The sequence below is a fragment of the Nasonia vitripennis genome, chromosome 5 (genome assembly GCF_009193385.2).
Source record: "Nasonia vitripennis strain AsymCx chromosome 5, Nvit_psr_1.1, whole genome shotgun sequence".
Classification (NCBI taxonomy): Eukaryota; Metazoa; Arthropoda; class Insecta; order Hymenoptera; family Pteromalidae; genus Nasonia; species Nasonia vitripennis.
The window spans coordinates 25,504,275-25,524,511 of record NC_045761.1 but is presented as its reverse complement, the minus strand read 5'-3'; the positions used below and the strand labels follow the sequence as shown (position 1 = coordinate 25,524,511).

The following is a 20,237-nucleotide window of genomic DNA, read 5'->3' as shown; positions in this document are numbered from 1 at the left end:
TTTCCCGCGCACAATGGTCCGGCTTGATTAATAGGACCGGCAGCACCCCGACTGACTTTCATAAGCGCCGGAGCGAGAGTGAGACGTTCGGACTTTTTTTACTTTTTAATTCGCGTTCTCTCGCGTAAACAGGGCGTAAACCTCAGGTAAGAACGATAAAGGCGGCGATTTCTTTTCTTCGAGACCGATGCTGAATGGGAAAGAAACCTTTGAAACCGGTTCCATTGTTTAGAAACGCAAATGCTCGCGGAATCGGGAATCGAAGTCTCGGGACGAAAGCTCAAAATTGTCAAAATCGCGCGCAGTTTTTCGTCCACTTTCGCGCACGTAACGCGTCGCCTCCCTCTTCTTTACCGTGCCTTCCTTTGTGTCCGTCCTCCCCTTTCCGCGCGCGCGGTAAATACATTCTTTTCGGCATTCATCGGGAGCCTTTGAGCTTTCGACACACGGAGAACTATTTTTTACGCTATGGAACAAGCATCGGTCCCCGCGGCTGGCCCGGGCGAGCTTTCCTCCCTCTCTGGAGCAGCGACGGTGAGGTGCGCGCGATGTGCTTTATGATTGAAAGAGAGCACGCGCGAGAGGGGCGGGAGGGCGATGACGGCAGCGGAGGCGGCTAACAATGCGCGAGCGAGAGGGAGAATGTCAAGTGGACATTGTTGACGGTGACAATGCCGCTGAAATTGCCGGAGAACAAAGAGGTCTTATGATGACGCTGCTGGCGAGCGAACGAGCGAATTGAGCGAGAGAGCCGGGCTCTGGGCACAAACCTGCAGTGCGTCTCCCCCTCCCTCCTTCCTCCCCGACAGATTATTCTCTCTAGCTTTCGATCTCCGCGCCTCTCCCTCCCTATCGCGGCTGAGTCCGAAGCGCGGGCCACAAATAAGGACAATTTTTGCGTTCTGACCCCGCGCGAGATAGACTCTCACGCATCAGCCCTCGATGCGTGCGGAGGGGCATCTCTCGCGAGCGCTGAAAGATTCAGCGTGATAATGTTTTCCCTTTCAGCGTCTCTCAGCGCGCGCTATACCGTATCCCTTTTACCTCCTCTCGGCCGTAATTGTTCCTCCAGCCGGCGCTCCTCCGACGGCGGCGCCGCGTGTATCTGCCTATTGTCCGCGCACATTGTAACGCGCTCCGTCGTCCTCCTTGCGCGTTCATTGTTTCGACGCATTGTTCGACGCGGTGTCTGCTGTCTTTCGTCTTGGCTTTGTGGCTGCTGCTGCATGTGGAGCTTTTTTACGACGAGCTACGTCGTGCGGTCTTGAGATTCGAAGTATAATCGACGTAATTAGTCGGAGACGCGACACGACCCTTGTTTATTCGAATTTTCGGAGATTCCGGCTCGTCGATAATTTCCGGTGTTTTGCGGCGACGCCGCAAATAGCCAAGGCTCTTCCGATACCTCGAGGGCCACTCGGAGCCTCGAGTTGAGCGACGGTAGGTAGCTTGTGATCTCGATGAAATAAGTGATTTCTCTGCGGTTTTTTTAGCTCGACGACAAGAGCAAACATCGAAAATTCCGGCATTGTGCTCGTCAAGCAATCTTCCGCGCGATTCATCATCATTCTCGCATTGTTTTACCCAATTTAGCACACAGTTATTGTTCAACGAGCGTTAAACGCACAATAAAATACGCGCGGGCCGGCGCGCCCGTCAAAAGCACATCCAACTTTTGCGCGCGCGCGAGAGGAAAAAACGCGCGGAGCGCCGAAACAACGCGCCCGGCAACTCTGACACACGCGAAATTTTCCGAACAAATAAATCGCCCGCTATATGTATATGTATACGAAACGTAAACAGAACAATGGCCCATTATTAATCATTCCGAATAATCGAGCACACATCCAGCAGCAGCAGCAGGACGGAATATCTGCTGCTTCTTGCGAACGAAAAAAAAAAATCAGCTGCAAAAAAGAGGGAAGAGGGATCTGGATAGATGTCGAAGTAACTACAATTAAGCCCCCCTCCGCGGCTGAGTTGCTCCATTGAGGGAATTGGCTTAGCCGAGCATACACACTGCTGCAGCTAGCGCGGGGGAGAAATTCGCGCAGATTATCAAGCATCGGTGGCCGGGAAGAATAAGCAAGCACCAACCGTCATTTAACTTTAACGCTCCAACTGGCCCCTGCGAGCGAGCCTCGTCGAGGACCGCGCGCAGCTTCTCCGCCGCGAGGTCCATGCTAATTAAATATGCGCTGTCTCGCTCGCTCGTTTGCTCTTTTTACGCTCGCCGATCTATACGCGAGCTTTTTCGTTGTTTCTCCCTCCTCCCCCCTCTCTTTTATTCTTCGCGTGCTTTTATTGTCCGCGGGGCTGTATGCGCGAGTAGAATAAGCTTTTTCGAGGGAAGGCTAGAACGCATCGCTGAATAATAGTTAACGATCCTCGATTATTTCTAATCGCGAACGATATCCCGCGATAAACTCGGAGCGATGAGAAATCGGGTCGACCGTCTGCGCGCGAACATTACAAATATAACGGCGCGAAGAGAAAAAAAGGCGAGAGTCGTCGAATAATCGCGGGAGAGACATTAACCCATTCCCCGCTTTGTCGCCTTTTCTCCGCAATTTTTCCGCCACATTTGCCTTTGTCTCGCGACAACAATGCCGCGATGACATAAAAATATGCGCCCGCTCGTTTCTCTCTTTCTCACGCCGCTCCCTCTCGTTCCGTATGAGCCACCCCGCGCGAAATCCAGGGAGGTTAGAGACTTTGAGTTTCGCTCGTTCGTTGTTTGTTTATAGCTGCGCTTGATTTCAGAGTACGTCGGAAGCGAAATTTCATCAGCGAACGAAGATGCGAAGCCTTAATAGTATACAGCGCGCGCGGTCACGTGGGCAGCGGCGTTTCGCGCCTAGAATCTAAACTGCATAATGGCCGGTAATATCGAATGCTCGAGAGTTGGCTCCGCTGCGCTCCTTCTATTCAATGCAATAATTATAAATTGGTGTCTTTCAGCCGGCTGCTGGCAAATGGATGCGTAACGAAGCCATAGTCCGCCGCTGCAACTTTGTCGCGCTCTCTATGCGTACTATATATCGCTGATGCAAGGGTCGCCGACGTGTTTTCGAGCTTTCTTCGCTCTCGCGCATTAAATATTCACGAGATTCGGCGTTAAAATTGCCGGGGGCGGTAATCAGCGCAATCAAATCGATTGTTCCCAATTAAGTCCCTCTCGCGCGCGAAAAATATGCGACTCGCAATATACGGTCGGTAAAAAGAAGACGCGCAGGGAAGCAGAGCTCGATCGAGCGGAGCACGAGAAATTAAACAATTTCGATCGTCGTTCGCTCGCGCGCAAAAAGAAGACGGGAAGAGGAAGGCTGCAGGCGGAGAATCGACGCTCGCAATTTGCGAGGAGAAAGAGAGGATAGAGAAAGAGAGAGAGGCAGAAAGCACAGAATGCAACGAATTCGAAAAGAGCCCTGCTGCGCCTGCATACGTAATGCCGCTCGGCGGCGGCAGCCCCCATTGTCAAGCGGGGCGCTCTTTTGTCTAGTCCGCGGAAAATTCTGACCCCCACCCACTCACTGCTCGCTCGCTCCCATATCGATCTTCGACCGATCATTTGCATGCTCATTGTTCGCCCTCTCTCTCTCTCTCTCTCTCTCTCTCTCTATCGCGGTGCATCCGCGATGCGAAATTCCGCAGTTGCCGCGGACCGAACAATATTCTATAGCTCTATCGGTCTTTCTCTTTCTGATGGGGGTGGAGATCGAGAGGTGGGGGCAGAGAGTTTCACGTCCCGCTGTCTTTTTCCTTCGCCGCCGCGGTCTTCCGAGGAGTCGCGGTATCGACGCTTCGGAGACTCCGCCGTGTGTATATATATATATATATATATATATATATATATATATATATAAGTCGGCAGAGGAGTCTTCGCCAGTTCTTCTTCACGCGCGGTTAAATGAGTAACCGCGAGGTAGAAGAACGCATAGACTCGAGGACCGGGCCAAAGTTGATTAAACTCGTTGTAAGAGGCGACGCGCGCGTGAGATATTGCAGCACCGACTCGCGCCGTCTTAATATCCCCGGGTAGGATTAAGCCCACAAGTCGCGGGATCAGCCGGAGGTATTCTAATTAAGCGGGAAACAGCGGCTTCATTAAGTCGCCGAAATGCGCAGCCGCACGGACCCGCGCGTGTGTAAGCCGTGCGGTATCGTGGCTATAGAGAAAAACTCTTGATAAAACGATTATCGGCCAGCTGTGGATACGCAAATTAGATGACGTAGTCAGCTTGATGTCGCAAGTTTTTTCATTTCGTGAAGCGATCGCTTTGGAGTGGGGATGGGCCATTTAAATATAAGCGTTGAGATTGTGGGACACGTTTGGAATGTGGATAGTGTGTGTTCTATTTTGTACAGTTTTTTTTTAATTTTATTTGATTAATTTTTCCCTTTTAAACTGCAATAGTTGCGGGATTCTCGTGATGAACGAGTTCTTGGTTAACCGCTGAGAGCGCATTTTCCCTTGTTCTTGGCCAGGAAGTCTTTCTGCGTGGTTTAAAAAAAAAAATTATTAGAGAATTGACATGTGGAATTACAGGTACTATCCTGGTCAAGTATACACTTACGCCACATTTGAAAGCTTCCTTCGGTTTTTTGTAAAGATCTTTGCATTCTTCTATGGCTTCGGTTAAACAACCGGCTGCAGCACTGGCGAACAGGCTACCAAAAATGCCCTTCAATATTTTCGCGTACTGTAAAAGTCGTGATATTTTTAGTCAAAGTATTAAATTAAAATATTTGTCAAGATTTATCATTAGATTTTTTATACGAAAACTAGAATTCAGTCACGTTCATCGAATAATGTGTTAAAAATATGTTAAATAAATAAGTATGTTACCGGTTTGGCGCGAACAACTGTATCCGAATTTTCTTGTCTGAGTCCTCCTTGTGCGCTTGCCACAGAAAGGAAAAACGCAACTATGCCAACGAAGAAAAAGCATCTTGGCCACATTTTTACTTATTTTAGTTTCCAATTAGAAGCAAACTTGCGATCGATGACTGCACTCGCCTTTTCCTCATTTTTATACCTAATCGAATAATTCACTTGTTTTAACTGTGCGTCGTTCGTATACGCTTTGTTTTTCTTTTTTATTGAGCATAAAAATAAGAAGACTCGTTTGTTATTTTTCAGATTCTATTTCCGACGATTTTTCCTGTATGTTCTGTACACGTAAATGCTAATATTTGATTTGTAAAAGCAAAGCATTAGAGGATCTCTCTTCGTCGATTTTTTTTTATTTTTTTTGACGATAATAAAGAAAAATAACGAACAGCTCGAAAATCATCAAATTTGTATGTCACAAGTGCCCGGATACCTCAGTTGGCCCGGCTAGCTCAGTCGGTAGAGCATGAGACTCTTAATCTCAGGGTCGTGGGTTCGAGCCCCACGTTGGGCGCATATTTTTTTGCCTCGCCCCACCGTCTCGTCAACTGCCGTCTCGAGTCGAGAGGCTCGTTCAAATTTTCGCGCTGAAAAAAGGCGCCCTTTAAACGCCCTATCAGCCATAACCGCAACGAGTGATCGACCGAGGCTCGCACATCAGAAATTCGCAAGCGAAACGTCGCGTTAAGAATAAGCAGTGGCTAGTGTGTGCGTGCAGAAAAAGCCCGAGCTGCAAAAAAAGGAGATACGCGCTGGGAAAGAAGAAAAGCTCCCGCGAGTCGTCGACGTCGTCGACGTCGTCGTCGCGACGGCCATCCACGTCGAGAGGGGCAAAGCGCGAGCGCGCTCTTTTATTTCGCAAACAATGGAAGGGCGCTTTGTTTCAGGCATTGTCAGGCGGACAGTAACGCGCGCACAAAAGTTATAATGAAACGCTATTTATTTAAATGCATAGAGGAGCCGCTCGCTCGCTCGCTCGCGCTACCACTTTTCACTTTTTCGTCTTCTATTCTTCTAATCTCTGTTTTATCGTGGATTTTTTTACCTTCGGCTTTGTATCTTCTCTGTTGTTCGCGCGCGTCATTGTACCACTTGCTTGTGTATGCAGGTTATGGATTCTTTGCGATTAGCAAAACTTTAGATCTGTAATTATGTATTTTACTAAATTAGAAATCTGTTCGACGAGATGGTTTGGTACATGCCATTACTCACTATATCGGCATCAAAAACAATCAATTTTATCTAGTGGAACCGCGAAGCTAGGCAAAGATAATTGCGCAGCGGAGCCTCAAAAGAACAGCTTAGCGCAGAGTTGTATGAAATAATGCGAAATAAGAGAACACAAAAGTGCGAGAGCTACAAAAGTAGCTGAAAGGAAAGACATCTCAACGTAATGCGCGGAAAAAAATTTTGTCACAATGATTCCGTCGCCGCAAATAGAAAAAAACTCTTAGGTTTGAAAATTTTCAATTTAGAGATTATATTTTGGGATTTCAGCAAATTCTATATTATGCCCAGGCTTCTTCTCGCTAAACGCCTCGCAGCATGAGTTGAGACTATGTATAGTACCTATACTTATGCGCGAACAAAGCCAAAGCTAGCACACGCAGTGTCGAGCGTTATTAGGATAGCGGCACTATAGTCCACTCGGGGCCATCATCAGACTGCAGCGCAAAAAAGAGCACAAAGGGAATACCCGCCGCGAGGAGATGACCGGGGAAAGAGAGAGAGAAAAGAGAGTCGAGTAAGTTGCCGATCGAGGACGGAGCGGACGGAATTATTATCAATACAAAAATAATTGCGCCCCCGCGTAGACGACGGCGAATCCAATTAGTCGACTTCCTCCAACCGAACGAACGGTCAACTTTCATGAATCGCGTTCCGTTTCGTATAGCGAGAGCCTCCGCAACAATGGCCGCGCTTAACAATCGCTTCCGGCGGTGCGGCAGCGGCGCGACGCGTGGCCCTGCTGATGCTTCTGCTTCTTCTCTCGTCGCCCCCGTCCTCGACGTCGTCTTGGTCTTGTTTTGGATTCGAGAACCCTTTCGCGAACAGAGCTGCTGCTGCTCGTCTTTTTGCCGGCCTGCCTCCGACTCGTGCTGCGTCTGCGTAACGAAATAATCGCTCATCTGTTCAAGAGCATAATTTTTCATCAGAGGGCAAGGTGTTACTTAAAAAATTTCACCCAGTTCGGAGGCAGGCGTCACTCCGGCGAAACTTTTCTCAAAATCGATAAAAAATAAAAAAAAACTACTAGCGGATTTCTCGATCTGCGGCATGGTGTCGCACGCGCAGCTATAGGACTTCTCCCGCTCGCGATAAGGTCCCGGCGCAAACAGATCTCGTCGCGCCCCATTTGGCGAAAAACGAGCTGGAGAAAAATTTTTTCCTTTCTTCCTCGCTCGCCCGCTCAAAGCCTCCCACGGACGACCAAGTGCTCCGATAAGGCTTTATCCTTTGTCCTTTGAATATCGCTTTCCGTTTGATGAGGCGAAAACCCGCGCTGGCGCTCGCTCGTTTCTCAGCTCTCTCTCGCTCGGCCTGTGTTCGCGCTGCTCTAAAGAAAAAGTAATTTCTCGGGGGGTGAACGTCGCCGATCTCTCTCTCTCTCTCTCTCTCTCTCCTTTTCTCGCTATAATAAAAGGCGGGAATCACCATCACGCGTATACTTTACAGCTGCGCGCTGGCGGCGGAGGTGTTGACGGGCGCCCCCTCGTATTTACACCCAAAAGCGTGACAGTGATAATGTGGGGCTTTTATTGCGGAGCTTGAGCTTTTTTTCTCCTCTCGCTGTCTTGTTCTGCGGAAGTGGGGGTTTTTCAGGAAGTTGAACTAATTTGCTGAAGTTAGGCGCTTCTTGGCGCTGTCAATTTTCAAAGTCAGTCTTTGAATTTTCGCGAGTTCTCAAAAGAATAAAAAAAAATATATATATAATATTTGATCGGAAGAAAAAGCTAGGTTTTGATTCGGTTTCGCCACGTCGCTCACGTATCGCCAAAACCTGATGACATGTCGTCTCTCGATCGGCCCGTCGAGTCTTCTGAAAGAGCTGCGCCACCCTCGACTAAAGCGCCATGATGATCCATCGATGCGCAGGTCCGGCACTGTAATAATAACGCGACGCGGGGGAAGGGACGCACAGCTTTTCCTTTCGGTGATGCCGCGCGTGAAATGAATCAGCAGCAGACGTACACGCTTTATAACAGTGTGGGGTGATGGCCGCGCGATGATATCGTGGAGGGGCCGAGAGCTTCCTATCAGCGCAGTATACCTATGTCTGGCTTCCTTTGCTTTTTTTTAAGTTTCAATAAGCTATGTAAAAATTGCTATTTGTGTTGAAAAATAAAAACCGAAATTGATCCCTAATTGTTATTGGTTTAAAAAACGGTGTTCATCCATAGACAGCCAAAAGAGCGCGCCTCACCGCAGCTGGGCGCGCGCGCATAGACCGAAGGGAGCGGAGCAAGGCGGGCGAGAGAGCGGCTCACGAACTCGCGGCTCGCCGGCAGTCCGTCAGTTTCCGTGCGGTGCGCGTCGCGAGTGTGCGCCCGACTCTAGCTCCTCCGCTCTTCGCTGTGATACCCACACGTCTACCGGCGTTTTCGCAGTGAAACTCATGAAGATTCTGGTGAAGTGCGTCGATTATCTTTCGGTTGTTCGTTTTTTGTTTTCCGTTCCGCAGTCGCGCGACCGACTCGCGACGAGTGAAGTGAGACGTTGCCCCACGAGGTCGACGACAGGTGTTACCTGAGGGAAACGGAGAGAGTCCAGCTAGTGCCCGTAGGATTTGACTTCCGGTGAAGCGAAAATGAAAAAGGACGACAGCAGAGAGCAGACACAACGAGACGAGAGGAGGGAATAAAAAATCCGCGGCAACAAAGCCCGGCAGCCAGCCCAGCGATATCATCATTCGTCAAAAGTCGTCGCGGCATTGTCTTCCATCGCGAGCGAGCGACCGAGCGAGCCGCCAAAAAGTGTACGTAGGTATAGCACGCGAGTGTGTCCGTGTGTGCAGTGTCGGTGTGTAACGCATTGTGTATCAACCCCCATCTCTCTCACTCACTCTCGTCCATCCATTACTATTATTTTCCTCTCATTTATCTACGGCGCATATCCACGTCCATCGGCGCAGTGTCACCACCGACGAGCAGCAGCCGGTGATTATTTAGCCCGAGAAGGACAGTCGTCGCCGTTGCCGCTGACACGCGGCTTGACGCGCGGACAATGCGCGGAATTTCGGTTTTGAATTTTGCGCCCGCCGCTGCAGCGTTCGATGACGAGAGCCAGAGAGATTTGACGGAGTGCTGCCGCGTGGAGAGAGAGAGAGAGAGAGAGAGAGAGAGAGAGAGAGAGAGAGAGAGAGAGAGAGAGAGAGATGCTGCCTGATTTCCCTGGATCTCGAGGGACTGCGTCACGGTAATTTATGTCGCCGCGCTCTTCAGGACGTCAGGACGTGCTCGAGATCGGGGTGAGTAATCGAGACAGAGCCCATGGATGATTTTCCCGCGAAACTATATAATTCGATCGTGAATGAAAGCGCGCGCAGATTGCCGCAGGCATAAAGCGCATTCCTACGTATACATTGTTTCTGGGATCAATAGTTTTATTCCAGGACAATGGGATACTTTGGAGCGCGTTATTTTTCATTAACCGCTCTATTCGAACTATTGTGCGTCTGTTTAAAAACAGCTCCGACCAGTTTCGACGGATATCGCAATTATAAAAAAAAGCGAACCAGAATTGCCATTTTCTATTTTCCACAAAAACAAAGAAAACTTAATTGTATACAAGTGCGGGGAGCCGTTGTTCCCCTCGGCACATTTAGCGCCGAGCCTATTTCCTTCGAGCGCGCCTTGAGCGCGGGCTTTTTAAATACAGCCGGCGCGCGCGCCCGCGCGTTTGCGAGCGGGATAAGGATTTCAATTTCCCAAACGATTGTCAAGCATGAGTTGTCGGCGGCATTGTGCTCTTTTTTGTCGGCCGCTCGCGGGAGCGACGATTCGATAAATTTCGCGATAAGCCCCCTCCAGAGCGCGAGTATATGGAGCGCGGAATCGAGCGAAACTTGGACAATTCCGACTACTTTTTTTCATTCATCGCCCGCGCGCTTTCTTTCGCTTCGGTTTTTTGTTCGGCTAGATTCGATACATTTGGAGTTGTGAATGGCCGCGGGAGCTTTTTCAAAAGGGGTTTTCTTTTCACGACGCGCTCCGCAGAGGAGATAGCGCGCTCGTGCATATTCTGTGCGAGCGCGGCCGCGTGTTTTTTTTATCTGCTTTCTGAATGAGCTTTGGTTATTATGGACCCTTTTCAGAGTTATTAATTAAAATGTTTTTGTCCGAGCAGCGCCAGGCCGAGCCCGAGTACAATGCCCCTGATGATATATAAAATTAGCGAGATGAGTATTGTAAGCTCTGTCTGTTAATTTATTATTTATTTCTTTGTTGCGTTTTTGATTAAACCGCAGAACTTCGCGAATATCGTAATAATTCGACACGCGCGCGAGCGATGATTTTAATCACGCCGCATTCAGCGTTTTGATAAACGAGAGGCGAAAATAATCGGCGCATCTTACGCTCAGACCTGTGTATAACAATAACAGCACGCAAACTCAATCAATCAAAGGCACCTTGTACACAAACTGCAGTGTATGCCTTTTCTTCCACGCCGCCTCTCGCGCCTCATCCTCGTCCGTGTTGTGACTTTTGTTTGCGCCACGCACGTCAAATCTAGACTATATACACCCATGCGAGCAGCGACACTCGCTCTCTGTATGTGTGCCTGTAGAGAGAGAGAGAGAGAGAGAGAGAGAGAGAGAGAGAGAGAGAGAGAGAGAGAGAGAGAGAGAGAGAGAGAGAGAGAGAGAGAGAGAGACGAGTGTATTAAAATCGCCCATTGTTGTCGGCGGCGGCTCTCCTCAATGCGGCCCGCGAGAATTACGCCTTCCAAAGCTTTTGAAATAATATACCCTTTGCAAAAGCCCCAGTGTGGAAGAATGAAGAGAGAGAGCGAGCAAGCAACGGAGGCGCTTACATCACACGAGAGCCGGTCTCGATGTGTGCGCGAGCGTACGAGAGTTATCAAGAGCGAGCGCGCTCCGAGAAAGAGAAAGAGGACGTCGCTGCTCTCTGCGGAGGATGGAAATGGGTATGGACGCTACGCCGAGACGGAGAACCGAAAGCTGCCTTTGACGTAGCTTTTTTTGGACTCTCGAATGGGTTTCTCTTTTTCTTTTAGCGCGGGTTCGAGATGAAACTATAATTCGTACGTCTGTCGATTGCGATGGGATATTTCGCGAGTCTTATGTACGAAACGAAATTTTCGTTCTCAAGAAAATCCTCGAGCGCCTACTACACGGGGGAATAAATGGTGGCTTCATTACACGCGCGCGCTCTCCGCTAGCGCTGCGGCGGCGGCAAACAAATAGGGTTAATTCCACGTGCGCGCTCGCCGTCCGACTGAATACGTCGTTTTCAAATGGAGGTAATTCCGGGTGACAATGTGGCCTTTGATTTCATAGAAGCACGCGCGCGCGTTTCAATGACGCTGCGAGAGAGAGAGAGAGAGAGAGAGAGAGAGAGAGAGAGAGAGAGAGAGAGAGAGAGAGAGAGAGACTCGCTTGCTTCAGTCTTCTTTGCAGGATTCGACTTTTTTGTTTCGCTGTCGCTGGCTCTGTGCAGACGATCATTGCACCGTATCTTTATCTGTGTTTGTTTTCGTTTTGTCTCGCAATCAATCCTGTGGTCGATCGATACGTGAATAAAATTGATTCGGGTTTTGGTGGTTGGGCGATGATTTCTTTCTTTGAATGAATATTGTGTTATCTTTTTTATACAACAAATATAGATTATAAGGGTCTAGGTAAGTCAGTCTTGATAATGGTTTTCATAGTCCTGCGTCGATCTTCAAAATCGTTCCAGTTTCGTTTGAAATCCACAGGTCACGCAATGGTTCTAAGAGTAAAAAAAATATTTGTGTCTAAGAGTGTTTTTAAAAATCTTAGAAACAAATTGATATTTACCTTTTCGAGATCGTATTGCATAAAATGATCGTAAATCTCGCGGTTCAAGTAGTTGTCAGAACGATTTGCAAGTGGAGACTCCGTTTGCCAACAGTAGGGCGTGATGTTCGTCTTGAGGTCGAGCAGATTACGTACTTTTTCATTTAAATCATTCTGTAAACAACATGAATAAGTATGGTTATTTATTTTTGGCAAATGATAAGAATTTTATTTAATATTGTTACCTTGGGGCTCTCAATGAGAGGATTGAATTGACTTGGTTTCTCGGCGAGGAAACCACTGACCGGCCTGAGTCTTTCAGCCAGTAAATTATTCTCAGCAGGTTGGTCAGTGTTAATCGACGTTGCAGAAAAAGCTGGTGTTGATGACACATGCCCCACATTGTTCATAATGTTGATATGATTTATGCGGTTGGCGCGGTTGTGGTATCGTTCGAAGCAAAGCCACGAATGATTCTTTAGATCAATCCTTGTCAAATTTGCAGTGTCGCCACGCTTCCACTTATCCCATGAATTCATCTTACATCCAAATGCATTTTTGTCAGTGCGATCGTTCTGCGCTGCTGTGCCGATCGGCTGGTACTGCTGAGGCCAATCCGATGTGGCGGTCGATGGTACCCGCAAGCCCCACCTCGTAGGCATGATGATTGGCCACTGTAGAACGCTATAGACACTCGGAGCCAATGTAACAACGGAAAAACACAAAAAACACTCTATGATACTCTCTTCCTTAGCAACGAAGAGCTGGAAAAAAAGAATCCCGTAAATCCTAGAGCCGCGGAATATGAAAGTGTCTTTGTCGCACTTCGCTTTCAGGGGAAGAGAGTGATAGCGAGCGAGAGAGTAAAAGAAACGAGAAGCCCTACGACACATCAAACGCGGATGTATAACACGAACTCGGAGCTTGGACTTTGCGCGCTTGCAAAAGAGGCGCCCCTGCAATCAAAGGAGACCTATCTTCGCTTGTCGACAATAGAGCGAAAAATGGAGAGAGGGAAAGAGAGAGTCGCAGATAGCTTTTGTATGCCATTGATCCGTGGATGAAGAGAGCTTATACGTGGTTCTGTGTACGCGTACGCTATCGCTTTGCTATTTCTCGCGATATCACGGAGATGCAGCGTTTGGAAAGAGTTTTTACTCGGAAAACGCAGCGGCTCTGTAGTCGACGAGTTTTTTTTTTTAGACGAAAGCTAAATTTGAAAACATCAATACGATCAAACTTTCCACGAAAGACAAGCGAATGACGAGAGCGATGTGTACACTCGCAGATAAAGTAGCGCCAAGATGTATACAACACGCACACGTCCATATCTATCTTTACAAAGGAGAAGGAGAAGACGCCGTGACGCTGCACAGAGGCGACGAGGAACGACAATACGCAGAGAGGGGCTGCCGCGGGATAGGCGTCCAAAAGAATGGAATGAAATGGGAGCCCGGTAGAAGACTCATCACTCTGTAAACAATGCGAGAGAAAGACCGGGAGAGATAAAGTAAGTGACACAAAGGAGAGATCGGCGCGCGAGGAACGAAGGGAGTAAGATTTCTCGCGGCCTGGGCTCGCCGCGCCAAATTCCAATCAGCGCAGCAGCCCTTTTGCGATGCACCGGCTGAGAGTATGATACGCTGACGAGTCGACCGCAGAAGCCTGTCTGTAAGCTTTCACTGGGCGCTTTGTGTGTAGCTTGGATTTTTTTTACATCTGGCGCTCGAACGATCGACACTTTGTTTCGAAAACGAGAAAAATAACAACTTCTCAACTGTAATAAAAATGCATCACACCGTCCTGTAGTCGATCAATTCGGCCGCGGTTAGCCTCGAACCTAATCGGATAGCCGCAGTACTCCTGCATAGCGGCCCCTGAGAGCGCGATCCCCTAATGTTTCCGTTCGCGCGCTGCATTAAAGGTAATCGAACGCGTGTATCATCCCCTATAACAGCTAAGTGTCGGTTCTCTCTCTCTCTCTCCCTCGGAGGCATTGTCTTCTTTACCGTACGCGTATCCAGTTGCTCGGCGGGACACGCGGCTCGTGATCGTCCCCGCGTCATCTAGAGCGACGCGTTGAAACTTCACATTGGGATATCGCTTCTCACGTATTTTGATAGTCTGGCTAGATGATCGAGCGTTTGATTTACGGCCCTCGTTATGGGCATTTTTCTTAGCCCGTTTTTAGGGAGCTTTGTCTGATTCGATGTACCACGGGGAAATCGATGGTGAAACTTGCAGAATTTCGGTCAGTCTCGTCGAGCCAAAGGACCTTACGGACGCGTGTATACACGCTGCGCCACTAATAGAGCGGCCGCGATTCGTCAAAATGGCTCTCTTACACGCAGAGTGTGTACGCGCGCTATTCGCTAATGGAAAGGGACTGAAAGCGTCCGGGATTATTCGCGCAGAGAGCAGCGCGTTCTGAAAGGCGGCAAAGGCGGAAGGAAAATGGACGCGAAATATAGACGGCGCAGCGCGTATCTCTGTCGTTCTGTACGGAGTTTCTCCCACTGATTCTTCCATTGTGAGTCCATGGAGAGCGACGCGAGTATTATAAATGCGCGCACGTGCTAATGCTCGCGCTTATGTATAAATCTGTGAGTCAGAAAGTATAAGTGATTCATGTGGAGGCGAGAGAGAAAGACGAAATTTGTTTCTTCCTGATGTTTCTATAGGTTCATGACTATGTATGACTCGCTGCGCGGAGAAACCGGAGCATGTATGAATGACTGCGTTTGTACACGTGCCAGCTGTGCTAGATGGGGGGGGGGGGGTGTATGCTCGGCGTCGCTGATTTCCACGGTCCGCGGATGCTTTGAGTATGTTTTTGTATTGCCGATTTTCTTGGTTAACGACGATTATTTTGATTTTTGAGAATTTTGCTTTTTGAATCCAAAGCTCCAGAGCTAAACGTCGCCGGTGCGGATTCGAAGAGTAATCGGCGGCTGCGTGTGCACGTGGCCGGTTGACAATCGTCAGCGGCGAGGGAGAGCAGGAAGCTATTGAAAAGCGGTCGCGAATGAAAAATCAATCGCCGAGGGGCTATTCGGAGCGCAAAAAACCTCCGTATGAATACGATATTTGGCTGCGAATGAAAACGTAAAATTAATCAAACGCTGCAGAGGAGAGCAGTCCCATGCACCGAATTCGAAAGCGGCCGATGAAACGGAGATAGAGAAATAGCGATAATAAAAACAGTTTACGAGCATAAAGCGAACGCGAAAGCTTGAAAACATATAAAAATAAAGGATACATCGAGGCGCGCACACAGGCAAAGCGCGAGCTTAAAGAGCAGAGGCGGTGCCGCGGCCGGGCGGGCGTTTTGGTGAATGGAATATTATTGGGGCATCCTTTCACGCGGACTCGACGGAAGCTAGAAGACCTCATCTGGCGGGGGTGTGCTGCACTGCTCTCTATGGATGGCATTCGCCTCCTCCGCCACCTCCTGCCCCTCCGCATCTATCCCGCTCGCGCGGCGCCGTTCCTATTGAACCCCGCAGTAGCGCAGTGCTGCTACAGCGTGTGTGTGAGTGTGTATACGTGTACACGCGTCGGCCTGTATGGGTTCTTACATTTCATGATTTATCACGCAGCTTTCAGCTGCTCCTGCGCCCGCGAGAGCTAGCGCTGAAAGCGGGCAGATTGATAAAAGAAATAATAGAGGATGCGAAATAGCAGGGACGACTCGATCTGATATAGCGGGCTCTTCGAGAGGCGAGAGCTGAAGCTGCTGCCCGGGGAGTGAGGGAGAGAGAGAGAGATGTCGTGGGGTATCGGCGAGAAAGTTCTTCGAGAGCTGCCGCTGCTGGGGCTCCAGAAAAAAAGGAGTCTTGGAAATGGCTTTGATACTCGAAAGAGCTTCTTTTCTTCGACTTTGCATGTGTATTCGCCGCCACCGCTAGTTCCTTTCACCGACGACGAGATGATTCTCCTCGGAAACTCGGAGACGTTATGAATCCGCGGCAAACGAAGGCGCGAAAAAAGCCGACGACTCCCACGTCCCGCGCCGTCGAATCCGTCAATTCGAACACGCGTCGCGAAAAAGCGCAGAGCAGAGCCCTCCTTTCGCCACTCTCAACAAAAGCAGCTCGCTTATTCGCGCGAGCAGTGAAAAGAGCCGCGTGCGGTCAGACCGCTGCGGCGCTCTCGTCACTTGCTCCACTGCGACGCCCGGAAAGCAAACGACAGAGACAGCAGCCGCGCGGCGAGATAAAGCCGCCATAGAGCAAGTGAGAGAGGGAGAGAGAGTCACGGCCTATAACTTTAATCAGGGATGAATAAAGCGAGCGCGCGCGCGCGGCAACCCTTTTCGCGTGGCGCCGGTGTGCAGCGTCAACGCGAAGAATGGAGATGAGGATGTAGCCCATGAGTATCGGCATTGTTTCCAAACAAAGCGCCCACAGCCTTTCATGCAACCCCCCTCTTCTCTACCTCCCGCTCCCTCTCTGCTCTACTACCACCACCAGCGCTACAGCCGCGGCCCGTACACAAGTGCAGCAGCGATACACAAGCCCCGGCAGCGGCTTTTCAGTCATTTGACACGCAAAGAAGTCAGGCGAGCGCATTGTCGGCTACCGGCGCGCACCATTGTTACGCCCCCCACCAATACCTCCCATCCATTCGCCGAATACAACACCCCCTCCGACCACCTCCCGGAACCACCACCCCCTCCTTCTTCTTACTTCTTCCTCGGTAGCCCCTGCGGCTAAGCGCGAGCTCTTTCGGCTCCTTTCAAATGCGCTCGTTTTCTTCGAGGGGGCGGTATTTGGTTCCCAGTGTGTACCCTTCGACACCCCGCCGCCGCATGCTGTGTACCTCGCGAGATTCCACCCGCGTGTACAACGCAGCGAGTCAATTTCTGAGGAGCGACGGGTAGGTATAAGCGCGCGACATCTCCGTCACCCCTTTCGCTCAGCTGATGATGTCGTAGGCGGTTTTTGTGGAGCGAAAAGCTCTCGGCGACTCTTGAAATTTCGAAAATTCTCGCGGAGATTTCGGCGCGAAATTCAAATTCGGCATAGAAACCAGGGGGCCAATGGGCCATGCCGGCCTCGGCCGCGCGCGTATTATCGCTCGCACAGGTATACGCGCTCTTCCTTTATTGTGCAGGCGTAGCCGCGGAACGAGCATACCACGTGCGCCGCGCTCGCGCGCTGCATTTCGCCATTGTGCTCGTCCTCGTTTGTCTGCCGCGTCATTGTGCCCGAGCGCGCGCGTACCTATATAAAGGAAGGGAGCGGCATCAAGGGATGGATGGAGTTACACGCTTGCGCGTATGTACGCCTAGGTATTATGCACCTGCGAGAGCAGCGTGTCTTCCTGTCGCGATATGCCGCTTGCGGGGCGTTGGTTCGCAATTTCGAGCTTTACACTACTTATTTTTGTTTTTTCGCTTTCGAAATATATTCCATGTCGGAAAAATTGGCAAGTCGAAACAGAGAGCCGCTGCTCTCAATAGCATTCGAACGCGCGAGTGACAAGACAAAAGCGAAAGAGCGACTCCTGAGAAGCGCGTATACATGCGGCGCATCAGCCAACTCGCTCGCGCTCACGTTCTAGTCTGGCGAATTGTCATCTCTCGTCAGGACGGAGAGAGAGAAGCTGTTAAAAGTTGGGAACTTTCGCGTGACAGAATAGAGAGACTGCGTCGCCGAGTGAAAGGGTGTACCCACTGTCCTCGCGCCGGCGCTGAATGTAAGGGAATTGCTGGGGTTGGGAAGCGCGCAAAAAGTGTAGCGCGCGGCATAAAAGACGGGAGGAGAGCGCGCAGATTGAAACCAGAAAAAGCCGTATTGAATGTAAGAATAATGGAGCCGGAGAGGCAGGGAGGAGGGGTTTCGAGATAATGGGGGAGAAATATTTTTCTCGAATTACGAGCGCAGAATCATACGCGAATGAATTTCTGAATTCTCGTCCCGCCCTAACAGGTGCACTATCCGCTGCTTTGATGAGCTTTATAGTACACACACACACGCTTCGGAATCATTTTTAATCTTCCCCGCGCGACTTCTGCCCAGATAGCCGCAGCGCTAAAAGCGCTCGGTCTGAAATTTCAAACGGAATAACAAAGAAAGCGAGAGAAGCTATGCAGCGGCGAAAAATCCACACGCGGCACAAAGCCTCTTGGCCAATTCTGCGTCCGTCAAAAAAGCTCGGGGATTAAGCCGCAAAAGTACGACGAGGAATAATTCGTCGCCGCGGCGTCGGCTTTTGTCCATTTCCAGCAGCGCGAGCGCGCGGCTTCAATTCGGAATATAACAGGCGCGCGAGGCCGATCGTCGTACGGATTCGCGGCGTCGTTCCCTAATTACCGGCCGGACTATGTCCATTCAGTGAGTTCGTTCTTGATGCGCGCATTATGTGCGACGACGAATGGGGGACTATACTATACCGGAGTTGCGATGGGACAGCAAAGTTTCGGCCCGCTGAAAATTCGGACTCGAGTGCGTGAAAACGAGGCGAATTTCGGTGCGCAGTTTCGCGTACGCCCATACAATGGCTGTTTTAAAATAGAGGAAACTGCGGCGAATCGATGAGCTTTCAGGCAGCGTAAACACCTCATCGCAGCCAGGTGTAACACAGGGGCTCAGCTCGTTCTCAGGTCGTCGCCAGCTCGCCACCTACAACACTTGGCGCATCCAGCTCCTCTCTCTCTCTCTCTCGCGCCCGCGCACACGCTCTCTTTTGTCTATGCGTCCATTCTCCGGGGCGCATTATCAGGCCTATTGTCCCTCACACATTGTTAGCCCCTCTGGCCGCCGGCTCATTGTTTCGCAATTTCACCCACTTAACCGATACGCCCGCCCGCTCCTCTTCTTTTTCCGCGGAGACTCGACACCCGAGCCGCCGCCGTTGCTGTTGGGGCTCCGTTACGTGTACCACTGCGGCGGATCAGCTGCTGCGAGTTTACAGCTGAGTGTACTCAGGCATTTTTTTTGGGAGTGCGCTTTCACCCTTTCGGCGGGTCGATCGAGAAAATGGGATAGGGGTTTGTTTGACGAGATTTTACTTTTTCGATGGTCCCGAAGATCTGATTACGTTAAAACACCGCGACTCAGCTCTAAAAAAAATATTTTCGAAACTCCCGCCTCAGCACTATGCAAGTGTTGAAGCTCCGGCCGCACGAGGAGCTGAGCAGTCGCATCAGCAGTGCGGGCACCGCGGCTTGCGCTCGGCATTCAGCGGCGGAATGAATGGAAAGTGTATGAGAGAAAAAAGCGGGAGAGAGAGAAGACGCGGAGAGTCGCGCCGGGCGACACAGTCTCAGATGTAAGACACAAGAAGGCATAAAAGAGTTGCCATTATGCGAAGCTTAAATAACAGCGCGAGCTCTCACAGCCACCCACGCACACGGACACGGACAAGTGTGACACGGCGCAGGAATTTCTATGGACTGTTTGTGGCGCTTTGCCTTCGCGCGCGCGTGTATACATATACCTACGTACGGGCCCACTTCTCCCTATACTCTTTCTCGAGCTTTTTCTTCACGCTCGGCTCTCCTTTCTTTGCCCGGCGCGCGGGAGCCTTCTTCTTTTCTTTCTCTCTTTCTTTCAGCTGCCTCCCCCGAAAGAGACTAGGTGCGAGCTCTCTCTCTCTCTCTCTCTCTCTCTCTCTCTCTCTCTCTCTCTCTCTCTCTCTCTGGCCTCGCGTCTCCTTTATTTTACCTTATTTCGCGTGATACACGCGGGCGCGAGGTCACGGAGGCGCCTCGGCTCCTTTTTTCTGCTTCTTTAAGACGCGCGCGCGCGAGCGACGAATTTTCCCTCGCCTTTTGCGAGTGCTTTTTCTTTATTTTTTCATTAAGCTACTCTCGGAATTTAGGAGCGTCAGCAGAGGAGGCTAATTACGGAGGGTATGTGCAGTTGTGATGCCGAGGGTGACGTACATGCGCACTTTTCGAGCGCCAACGTGCCTTTCAATGGGGATTAATCGTCTGAGCTCGACGCTCGCTGGATGACTCGCGTTGTGAAGATTTTCGAGCTATAGCGGGTAAAAAAAATAAGCTTTGAGGGAGATGCTCATACATAAGGGCTGTGATGCGTATACGCAGGCATTACCGTCGGCTTCGTTATGTAATCGTCTTTGACATCGATCGAAGCTCCTTTGAATGGAAGTATTACTTCATCGAGTACTCGGAGCATAGGTAATTGGTCTGGACAGGCGAATTCAAAGCGTCAATCCTATATGCGCATTTCCGTCAACGTTTTCATCGATTGATAAAGGGGCATTTTTAAACAGCAAAATCATCAAGAATATGGCTACGAAACACAACAATTAACGTCGCAATAATTCCAGAACACAACTGGGACACAAAAGCAGCGTCACCCCCTGCGAAAG

The 20,237-nt window shown here is 50.1% G+C and overlaps 1 protein-coding gene and 1 non-coding gene across 4 annotated transcripts in view; both read left to right on the top strand.

Annotated features, from left to right (window-relative positions):
• The window catches only part of LOC100113985 (transcription factor Sox-2), a 306,878-nt gene that overhangs the window by 21,545 nt on the left and 265,096 nt on the right, over positions 1–20,237 (top strand). Inside the window, exon 1 of one of the 3 annotated variants that reach the window (XR_001729193.3) lies at positions 8,888–9,362. The exons of the other annotated variants lie outside the window; for them this stretch is intronic. The gene's annotated coding sequence lies outside the window, so the exon portion shown is untranslated. Of the gene's footprint in view, positions 1–8,887; positions 9,363–20,237 lie in introns of those variants that run through there. 3 annotated transcript variants of the gene reach the window in all.
• Positions 5,336–5,408, top strand: TRNAK-CUU. The gene has a single exon. It is a non-coding gene; the product is annotated as a tRNA-Lys (tRNA).